Source organism: Ambystoma mexicanum, chromosome 7q, assembly GCF_040938575.1.
Source record: "Ambystoma mexicanum isolate Mex_15411 chromosome 7q, UKY_AmexF1_1, whole genome shotgun sequence".
Lineage (NCBI taxonomy): Eukaryota > Metazoa > Chordata > Amphibia > Caudata > Ambystomatidae > Ambystoma > Ambystoma mexicanum.
Genome location: NC_090941.1, coordinates 193433331 through 193445381, shown reverse-complemented (window position 1 = coordinate 193445381; position 12051 = coordinate 193433331). Strand labels below are relative to the sequence as shown.

The following is a 12051-nucleotide window of genomic DNA, read 5'->3' as shown; positions in this document are numbered from 1 at the left end:
TAATAGGTGGTGGTTTTATAGTACGAATAGTAGGTAGAGCAGGCTTAAGCAACGATACATGAAAGGTAGGGTGGATCTTCATTTGGCTGGGTAAACTGAGTCTTACTGCCACCGGATTGATCACAGCGGATATGGTAAATGGTCCAATGAATCGGGTTTGTAACTTACGGGGCCCTGTCATCCGAATGTGGTGTGTGGAGAGCCAAACTCGATCTCCTGGTTTATACTGGGGGCTATCGCGTCTTTTTTTATCGGCATAGGCCTTATATGTTTTCTTGGCTTTGTTTAGGTTCTGTTGTATATGTGCCCAAACCTGGCGCGCATGTGAATGCAACCCTAATAACGTGGGTAAGTTATCCTGGGGTATATTAGCAACGGTGGGCAAAACCCTGGGATGGTAACCGTACACTCCGTAATACGGAGTGTACCCGGTGGAGCAGTGTACTGAGTTGTTATAGGCGATATCGGCTAACCAGACGTATTCCACCCACGATGATTCAGAGGTGGTGGTATAACAACGGAGGTACTGTTCTAGTCCTTGATTTACTTTCTCCGTCTGTCCGTCTGTTTCCGGATGGTACCCTGAAGACAAACTCACTTCCATGCCAATCAGTTGGCAAAAGGCTCGCCAGAAGCGTGAAGTGAATTGTGGCCCACGGTCTGTAATGACTCCCATGGGTAACCCGTGGAGTCGTACTATGTTTTGCAGGAATAAGTCTGCCAATTCTCCGGCAGTGGGGACACCCCGACAAGGGATGAAATGACCCATTTTGGTTAATGAATCAACCACGACTAGAATCGAAGTGTATTTTCGAATGGGTGGTAGATCCACGATCAGATCCATAGTAACCGCATGCCAAGGAGTTGGTGGAGAAGGCATTGGTTGTAGGAAGCCGGCAGGTTTCTGATGCCTGGCCTTTTGTCTACTGCAAGTGCTACACCTGGTTACATAGATTCGTACGTCACGGTGTAAGGTGGGCCACCAGTAATGACGTGCCACGTTTTGTTGTGTTTTAGCTATTCCTTGGTGCCCTGCAGTGGGAGCGTCATGACACCAACTCATAACTTCTTCCCTGAGAGCCACCGTGGGTAAGTACAAGGCGGTAGCATAATACGGGAGGCCCTTCACTTAGGTGTGTTGTGAGCCTCGAGAACACCACTCATTCAATTCCTGGGTCGACATAGCGTGGAGTACATCCTCAAAGATGTTAGGCCGACCTACCACCCCAACAATACGAGCTGCGGGGATTATAGGACGTGTCTCCCTGACGTTTTTAGTCTCCTTTTCAGGGTATCGAGACAACAGGTCAGCCTTGCCATTATCCGAACCTGGACGATAGGTTATGAGGAAGTCAAAATCTGCAAAATAAAGCGCCCAACGCAACTGTCGAGGACTGAGGGTTTTTGCAGTCTTAATAAACTGTAAGTTTCTATGATCTGTGATCACTGTTATAGTATGGTGGGCGCCCAGAAGGTAATGGCGCCATTCTTCGAAGGTTGCCTTCACTGCCACTAATTCCTGGTCTGCTATGGTGTAATTTACTTCAGCCGGAAGCAACTTTGGAGAATAGTATGCAACTGGGTGTAATAACCCTGTTGATCCATCCCGTTGAGACAAGACGGCTCCCAAGGCGTAACTGGAGGCATCAGTCTCGATCACGAAAGGCAACGCCAGATCCGGGTGCCTTAGAACTGGGGCCGAGGTAAAGGCTTGCTTTAGCTTTTGAAATCCTTGTTCTGCAGCCTCATCCCACTGGAATGTCTTACCTTTTTTTAGCAAGGTTGTAATGGGTGTGACCATCTCCGAGAAGTTTTTTTATAAACCTACGATAAAAATTCGCAAAACCCAGGAATGTCTGTACTTCCTTCACAGTGGTAGGAGCCGGCCACTCTAGAACTGCCTGTACTTTTCGCTGGTCCATCTGAACACCAGAGGGTGTCAGAAAATATCCCAGGAATTCCACCGTAGTGCAATGGAATTCGCATTTCTCAATCTTTGCGAACAAACGGTGTTCTCGAAGCCGTTGAAGTACTGCCTTAAAATGCTTTACGTGTTCTTGCATGTTACTAGAATATATCAAGATGTCGTCTATATAGACCACCGCGAACACATCCAAATATCCTCGCAAAACCTCATCCAAGAAGTGCTGGAAAGCCGCGGGAGCGTTGCACAAACCAAACGGCATCACTTGGTACTCTTTGAGCCCGAATTTGGTCCTAAATGCCGTCTTCCACTCATCTCCGGTTCTCACTCGCACCAGGTGATATGCCCCTCGGAGGTCCAGCTTGGTATAAACCGTAGCCTTGCGCACTTGGTCTAGTAAAACCGGTATCAGATATCGGTTCTTGATGGTAATACTGTTTACTCCACGATAGTCTATACAAGTTCTCAAGTCTCTGGTCTTCTTGGGTATGAAGAAGAGCGGGGATGAGAACGGTGAATTGGACGGCCTGATAAATCAGTTTTTCAAATTAGTATCTATATAGTTCTTTAAATGAACGGTTTCTGCTTCTGTGAGGGCATAAACCCGACTGCACGGCAAAACCGCCCCTGGCTCGAAATCAATTCGGCAGTCAAATGGCCTGTGAGGTGGCAGAATTTCAGCTGCGTGTTTGCTAAATACGTCCCGGTATTCTTGGTACTCTGAAGGCAGAGAACTCAGATCTGTTTCCCCGGCAGATTCGGCACAAACACTTAATACAGAGCTCTGAACGGGCTCGTTGACCTTCTCTGAGACGATACAATGCCCCAAGCAATACGTAGAGGTCAGAGAGACTTCCCCATTAGACCATCGCACCTGTGGATCGTGTTTAGTTAACCAGGGTAAACCTAGAATGATCCCAAATTGCGGTGCTGCAATTAGATCAAACTGAATGTTCTCCACATGACATTGTTGGCAGCATAATGACAACGTTTGAGTACACTGCGTAATGAGTCCCGAACTCAATGCAGTGCCGTCAACTGCTCGTACCACCTCTGGGGACGTCTTTTGACATAAGTGTACTCCTAGTTTACGCGCATATGTTATATCAATAAAATTGCCCGTGGCCCCTGAGTCCAACAGCAGAGCCACTGAGACCTTCTGATTAAGGAAACCTAGGGTACCTGTCAAGGTTATATGTGGAGCAAAATTAGCAAACTTAACTGCTGGGGCACCTTCTGCCACTTGGCTCAACCGTATCACCCCTACTACTGTCGAGCCGAAACGTTTCCCTGTGCCTTGGGTTTGGTGGAGCATTCCTTTACAAAATGTCCTGCTGAGCCACAATACATGCAGATCCCCTCCTTACGTCGGCGCTCTTTTTCCTCCTTAGCAAGAGGACCTCTGGTCGAGCCTATTTGCATGGGTTCATCTCCAGATGTCTTTTCAGCCGGGCCTGTAGGACGTGGACCACAGAACTGATCTAACTGTGCTATCGGTCTTGAGTCCCCGCGTTTCTTGTCTCCCCGGTGTTCTGCCTGCCAGTGGTCTAACCGCAAGGCCAAATCGATCATTGCTGGACAATCGAGTGGCTGGGGATCAACCTGAGATATGAGCTCCTTAAGCTCTTCTCTCAGTCCCTGATAAAAAAGGTACATTTGCTTTTCTCGGGGCCATTCAGCCTCCGCAACCAACCGGTTAAATTGGGTGACATATGTCACCAATTCCTTATTCCCTTGACGTAAGGTTAACAACTCCCGATCTTTACACATTGCAGCAGCCCTACGATTGAATATCTTTCCAAACTCAGTTTGAAATTCATCCCAGTCGTACAAAACCGCATCATCCCTTTGTATTAATGGATTTGCCCAAACCCCTGCATCCCCCGTCAAATACGAAATAACAAAAGCTGTCCTTGCCTGGGTTGATCGAAACGCTGCAGGTTTGGTCAAGAAATGAAGTTTACATTGCGTGATGAAAGTTTGATATTTCTGAGGATTCCCCCCCATACCTTTCCGGGGGACCCTGTGGAACCATATGTTCGGGAGTTACATGCACCTGGACCGGAGTGAGTGTCGCTGCACCACCGGGAAGGGGGGAGGTTTGGGCGGATAAACTACGCACCTGGGTGGCCAACACCGCGTAATCTTGCCTAGTGGCAGCAAGCTCAGCCTGCAGGTTCTGCAGGACCTTGGTGAGTTCCTCCATGACTGATCGGGTCGTACCACTCGGGAGCCGGTGACACTTGGGCTTGTGCTTCTGTCACGGCTTCAGTTTCCAGGCTCAGGAGTGGCACGAACCAACCTACCCCTGCAGGGTCTTGGCGCCTGCAAGTTAGACTTACACAAGCTTCTGTGACCCAGGCGGGGAAAGAGGGTTAGGATCTCGATGGTTGGATGGGTTCAGTAGCAAGGGTAACCGGTGAGAGGACTAGGAAAGGGGAGGTGGGTAGGGAAGGGGACATAGGATAACACAATGCAACAGTTGCGTATTCACACACATTCACAATATGCACAATTCCCCCCCACACTCCACAACAAGGGCTAGAAGAACCAGAAAGAGACTTATCTCAGGGGGTGAGTGCTGGCCTCCTGCCTGCGCACTCTCAGGTCCAGAATCCGGAGCAGTGTTATTGCTGAAAAGAGAGTGGGAATTACCATCTGCATGTTACATCACACACCAAACGTTACATTCACTCACTCTTGCACTAGAGGTTAATGCACCCTTAACATGCTCGAGTAGTTAAGTACATGCAGCTGTTAACATTCCCCCTTTACGAGCGGATTACAGCCGAGCGTGGCTCCGCGTCCGTTATTGCCCAAAATGTAATTGCCACTAAAGGGCTCCTGCGTAGCAACAACTCGTGTTGTATGTCACACTGAATTAAGTTGTACCCTCTCAGGTAGCCGCGTAATCATGAACGGCTGTTAGTGGGTTAAAACATGCTTGACTACGCGCTGCGTGGTTCCTATAGTTTGCGCGTAGGTCAGATTGCAGACACTATGGAGTTAGTATTCAAGGCTTTTCACTTAGCTTGCTGGAGCAGGGGGGGAACATGAGAAAGTTGGGCGGAGCCCCCTCTGACTCTCTACAGTTCAACAAAGCGCTGCGCGCCTTCCCCCATATCCGCTTACGCTGCCTGCGGCTTGCAGTACTTATCTGAAGGGCTTGAGGGGCCCAGGTGGAGGATGAGTGGGGCGTGGCTCCTCGTGAGCTTCCCCTTGCTCTGAGCTCCGGAGAACACGTCTTCTCTGGTTGCTGTCCTGAGCACAAGCCCCGTGCTCTCAATGATCTCGTGCGCATGCGCGCGCGTGCCCCGCCCGACGTGGGCTGCAATATGTAGTTCTTGGCCCGGGGGTGCTTGGGAGATGTAGTCTGTGAGCTGTTTTTCCTGCAGAAAGGACATATTAGTCTTTTGTACGGCAGTATTCTGTTTTTAGAGGCATGTGTCTACCTGGTGCTGGTTGCCATTAGTTTCTGAGCCCTTCCCAGCACCGAAATACTATGTTTGTCATTGTGCCCCATGACACAAGGCTTATGAGGAGCATGCAGTGTTTGCGCAAGTCTCCAAAGTCCATTGTTGTTGCGGTGTCAAGATTAAGAGAGAATTTCTTGCTTCCACTGCTTTGGAAAGATCAGAGTGTCCCCCAATAATTGTAAAAATTTGTGCGGTTGGCGGTGCTCTGTGTGAAGAACACAAAGGACTGTTTCGGGATTACCTACTGTGGGTTGCTCTGTGTGATACAATGTTCAAGCGAGCAGAGCAGGTGTGGGCAGCTGGGCTGCATGCTGTGCTTTGATCCATTCTAGCCAGAGTATCTGTCATCTAGTGTCCATTTCCTTGGTTGGCCATATAGTGCAAGAACCTTGAATATGTGTGCTCTTATTCCATCTATGTTGCCAGTTGAGGAAGCCAGTGTTGACAAATGCTGCAAAGAGCCAAGGCAATAAGTTAAACAGGGATCCTTTTTTTCAGCCAGAGCACAGAAGAAGGCTCTCTTCTTCATTCGTTCACAGAAGACATGTTCAAACTGCAAAGCCAGAGCGGGCAATCTTTTGTGTCACAGTGCAGGATGCTGCCATGCCGCAATATATCCTAGTGCTCCACTAGAACCATCAGGGCCCAAAAGGGCAAAGAGGTATGCTGAAATATTTCTCATTTCCAGGACGTACAAAGGTATTCTTTCACTGATAGGTGTGCTTTGGGAGGGGTGTCATACAGAGAAGTGTTGGGTTGAATGGTAATGTGATTTAGACATAGGGCTGGCTATTTCAACCCAAGTTCAATGACCAGCAAACATAGATTAATAACCCAACCTTTGAATCTGTGACCCACAAATATTCATGGATCAATGTTTGGAGGGTTGTGCTTTACGCAGTAATGTTTGAATCTACTGAATAAATTGCCTGGATGGCAAGCACATTTCCAGGGTGGTTTCTTACCAGTCAATCAGTCCTAATTGCCCCTCACTGTTTACAAAGCGCATGCTGTGTGACATGTGCTTGACTATGGCAATACATAGGCTCCAAGGCTGTGCAGCATCGTTTCAGTACATAAATGTTAACCATAAATGTAGCTGGTTATTTTTTTTAAAATGTATTGTTTGGTTGTCAATTTTCAACCTTTCAATATTAATTTCAACAGCCATACAATACAAAATAATCAGTTTAAAACATTTTGCATGTTTACATCAAATGTTTAAAGTACCAGTAAAAAGACCTCTTTACATTACCTAATGGTCTTTTCAATTCAATTTTTAATACATGTGCAGAGAAAAGGTCAGATAAAATTCATATTATTTGTGTGAGGGTATAGGTTTAATATTTTCCAGCTTCCAGTCCATATTCTTCCTCTTTTTTCCTCAGTAACATTTTTAAAAACAGCAAATAAATTGATCACAGCTAAAATTAAAGAGACTGAGTGGCCACTAAAAATCATTGCCGACATTCTATCAGTGGTCAGAGATATTTAGTCCATAAAATGTCTGTGGAAAACATGTCTTCTTTGTATTACTAAATTAGAACAAATCAATATATGTTTTATAGTCTCTACTTCTTTCGATTTGCTACAGAATCTACACATTCTCTGCTCAACTGGCCATTTTAAATAGACTCCCATTACTTCTCTCGTCAACCGTAGATTTAAACGTAGTCTTTAGAATAAGTTCCTGTATCTAGCATTAGAAAACCTTTGTAAATACATTGGGATTTGAATAAGAGTTTTTATATTAAACATTTCTATGTTAAATACTTTACAATTATTGCACTCTTCCCAGTTCTTTATCCAGTCATTAAAATAGTGTTTCTTTTTTGCTCGTTCCGGATCTTATAATAAAAGATCAGGGTCAATGTTTACCCTTAGCATTCTCTTTCCCAAGATTTTAATGAAGTATCGGACTGTGTAGTTAATATTTGCACCAGTGCAGATAACTTAGAGGTATTGGATAGATGATTTATAAAACATTTTCTATATAATGCTAATATACGCCATTCCACCATCCCACTCAATGATATGATGGGAGGCCCATTTCAAATCAAATTCGTTTGATAAGGCAGCTTTTTGGCAATATTAATATTCTCTTCTAATATAAGCCTTCTAATCTCTCCCAATTTGGTCTATGCTCTGGCAGCTTTGTCTCTGCCCCATATATTATCGTGGGCACTACTTTTTGTTCATAAAGGTTGATCATTGGGACTAGTGAGAATGCACCATTTTTTTTCAGGAGGATGGATGCTTGCACCATCATTGTCTCCATCTGCCACCTCACCACTAATTTATTGGGCTTTTCAATAGAGTTGGTATTTATATTCACCCCTATGTATTTGTATTCTTGGACGATCTGTTACATATATGCCATCGACATTTTAGATTTCTCTACATTAACATATGGAGAATGTTCCACTGCGTATTGCTCTAGGGCCATCAGCTTTCTTTGAAGACCATTAAGAGTTTTATCCAGCAGGACTAAGTCATCCGCATGAATCAACCATTATAGTATTAATGTCCCTAGTTTGGGTTGGAAAGATTTTATTTGTGTGAGGTGGTGTCCTAGGTCTTTTATAAAGAAGTTAAAAAGTGCTGGTGCTAACATGCAGCCTTGCTTTAGGCATTGATATGTACAAATCGGTGCTGTTACTAACCCTTCCTTATTTAACTTAACTTGTATATATGTCTCTGAATATAATTGTATAACCAAGTTTAAGATGTAATCTGGACATTTAGCTCCACAATAGTTCTCTAGGTATCGAGTCATACGCCACCTTGAAATCTATAAATGCAATATAGGTTGGTTGGCCTGCTGGTACTGCTCTCTTTTTAATAGATGACAGTATTAGAAGATTTTGGGTGGTTCCAATCCCTGTTGCAAATCCTGATTGGCAGATATAGAAGTGGGAATTTTCAATTATCCATTCCATTAGATTTTTTTTTAATATATTTTTTTTTTTTTGCATTTTGAAATATCACAACATAAACCCCCATGCCCCAAGCTGGAGAGCCCCTCTTTAACCCTTTACATGGTATCCAAAAACATACATTATACATAATTAGCAAATGTCGAGAATTGGAAGCATTTGAGGACAGTGCTGTAGGTTGAAATCAGATTGTAAAAATGTAAGCAAACCCTCCCAGTCTTTGGAGAATTTAGATTGTTCTCCTTGAATCACATAAGTAGTCCATTCTAATGCCACAATGTTCCATATCCGATGAAACCATTGAACTATCTCCAGAGAGTCCTTTCACTTCCACTGCTGTGCAATCCCTAATAACGCGGCCAGCTGCAACACCATAAAGGTTGTACATGTTTACCTTGAGTTACGCCTCATCATGGGTTCAAAAATCAGCAGTAGATTGGATTTCATTGTACAAGGCTTTGAGGCCCCAAACAATTGTTGCATACAATTATCTATCTCCGCCCAGTAGCCCGCCAAAACTGGACAGTGCCACCAAACATGTCCCCAATCTCCAATGGCCCCACATTATCACCAGCATTGCTCTGAGATAGAAGATTTGATCTTATGCACCCGAGCAGGTATATAATGCCACTGAGTGAGTAGTTTATACCAAAACTCTCGCAATTGTGTCGAGTGAGTGTATCAAGGAATATCCTTCCAAAGTCTTTCCCATTCCTTATCCACAACTGAGGACCCTAATGTATATTGCCATCCAGTTCTGTAATGCAATAAGGGAGTATCCGGAGGGTCATTTAAGATTGTATAGATATTTGATATTAGAGCCCTATTGCCGGGTTAGTGGTGACAAACTTTTCAAACGAAGTGAGCTCTCTAATAGCTGCCTGTCGGATAGGTGGAGCCATTATCCAATGGTGAACTTAGTAGTATTGAAAATGTTCCCTATCATCTAAGCCAAAGTCCACCTTACACTCTGCAAAGGTTTTAACCACCCCGCCCACAAACAAATCTCTCTTGCATCCTTTGCAGAACGTTCCTGCATCCGGCTTGCTTTCAGTGAAGAAAAGCCTTAGGATCTTTCACTGGAGGGAAAGCAAGATTAAAGAAAACTGGAGTAAACAGTGAAGGGAAAGCGTGAGCCCAATCTGTCTCACCGCCCCATCCCAAATCTCCTCCACTAAGTGTGTAATCCTGCTCATCTGTATGTTGGAAGAGCAGTCTTTCTTAGTGTGCCATAACACTTCCCCCAAGTTTGGACCCTCCCAATGCCCATTCCATCGGTAGCCAACAATTTCCTTCCTCCACTCCCCACCATTCTTTAATTACCCAAAGCTGTACTGCCTGTTAGAATTTGTACAAATCGGGAAGCCCCAACCCTCCTTTCTCCGTGGGTGCAATCAAGACCTCATATGGCAATCTAGAAGGTTTATAATTCCAAATATATTCAGAAATTCTCCTACGTAACGTTTTAAAAATGTCAGAGGAATCCGAATTGGAATTGCCTGGAAGAAGTATAAGATTTTTGGAAGAATTGATATTTTCATTACATTCATCCATCCAAGCCAGGAAATTTAGATCGGACCCCACTGCTCGAGTTGATTCATAATCACCTTCCACAATGGGGGAAAATTAGCTTTGTATAGCCCTTCCAAATTCTGGGTTATCATAATTCCCAAGAGCTTAATTTGACCCTGAGCCCACACGAATTTAGTCTGAGTACATAGCAAGGACACAGTAGTTGGAGGCAGGGATAGATTTAATATTTCTGATTTGGCCAAATTAACCTTCAAACCCGCGACCAAGCCATAATATTCCAATTCTCTCTCTATTCCAGGCAACAATCTATCAGGCTCTGAGATCACTAGCAGCATATCATCAGTGTATGCCATGATTTTGTGTTCTATCCCTCCAAATTGTATCAAATGGAATCTAACGTTTGACACATTTTCTCTTAAATAGGCTCCAATCCAATGGCATACAACAGAGGCGACATCGGGCATCTCTTTTTTGTTCCCTGCTGCAGAGAGAAAGGGGTGAAAGTTCTCCATTAATTAATAACATGACACCGGAGAGTTGTAATTCACTTTGACCCTGGCCGTAAACTTTGGGCGAAACCCTATCCTAGCCATGACCTGGAAAAGGAACAACCACTCAACTCGGTCTAAAGCCTTTTCGGCGTCCAATGATAAAAGAATTGCAGCTGTGCTTTTATTTGCCACTTTTTCCAAAATATGTCATAGACACTGTACATTGTCATGCCTCTGTCAGTTCTTAATAAAGCCGGATTGATCAGTCTGTATAATTAACAGAAGCAAACCCGCCATTCTGTTTGCCAAGATTGTTGAGTAAATCTGGGCATCAAGGTTGATTAAGGCGATGGGACGGTACAAACCACACCTGTTTGGGTCCTTGCCCGGCTTTAGAATCTGTATGCTCTTGGCTTCCTCCATTGAAGGGGAGACACTACCCGTGCTAAGGAATGAGTTATAAAGATGCACTATTTTTGGAGCTAACACCTTAGCGAAAATCCTATAAAAAGAAGCCAAAAACCCATCATTACTTGTTGTAATTCTGTTTCCAAGGTAACTTCCAGTGCCATTCTCTGCCGGAGTTTATTAGCCACCTCTGCTATCAAAATTCCATGGATTGAAGCCTTAAAAGCATCCCTTACCATATTAGAGGAGATATCGGGAGTTATATTCAGATCAAAAAATTCCTGTGTTTTTGCCTCCACTTTCTCCCTTACTACTGTGTCCTGTAACAACGCATATGGGAATGGGTCATCCCTTCTGTGTCCAGCTGTATAGTCAATGGGGCATGATCAGAAATTACAATAGGGTGACATATCATAGAGGTAACTCTTTCCAAGATAGCTTTGGAAACCCACGCATAATCGATACAAGAAAATGTACGATGTGCATGTGAATAAAATGTATACCCTTTCTCCTCCCCCATTAAAGCCGGCCACACCTCTACCAAAGTAAAATGAGCAAAGCTTAACTTTAGAGCTTTAGAAGGCATCAAGTGTGTCGAGAAAGTAACTTTACTTCGGTCACGTGCGGGGTCCCAACCAATGTTAAAATCTCCTAAAATTAATATGTCCCCATTCACTTAACCTTTCAACCTGGTTAATAACAGGTTTTATAAAGGCCTCTTGGCCCGTGTTAGGAGCGTACACAGATACCACTGTTATTCTTTAGGACCAACCTTCAGTACAGCAATAATATATCGTCCCTCTTTATGGATATGGGTCTTTAACACCGTAAAGTAGGGGCCCACCGTCAATGCCAAAAGTATTTCCGCCACTTTAGTTTTTGCGTTTGCCTGCAGCACCAGAGGATATTGATGGAACCGCAGTTTATGCTTATTTGATAAACTTACATGCGTCTCTTGGAGCACCACCAAATCCGGTTGGTGACGCCCCAAAAGAGCATCCAAGTTTCTGCGCTTTGCCAGCGTATTCATACCTCTAATGTTCAATGTTAAGCATCTAAACTGCCCCATTAGCATTCTAGAGTATTAGTATCCCAACCTCACCATGTTTCAACCAATATGCATAAGATAACCACAAGTACCAAGCAGGTCTTCCTCTTAACCACTTCCCATCCAGCTTACCCTACCCATTATACCCTCCCTGACCCAACTTGCACAAACAAAACTCGACTATAGTATCCTGGTGTGAGCCATAGTTCCTAGCAAAATCCGGGGCAACCGGCCC

General features: G+C 44.3%; 1 pseudogene; it reads right to left on the bottom strand.

Moving 5' to 3' along the window:
- The window catches only part of LOC138528026 (RNA-binding protein FUS pseudogene), a 74558-nt pseudogene extending 70428 nt beyond the window's left edge, over positions 1–4130 (bottom strand).
- Positions 4131–12051: the final 7921 nt, after the last annotated feature.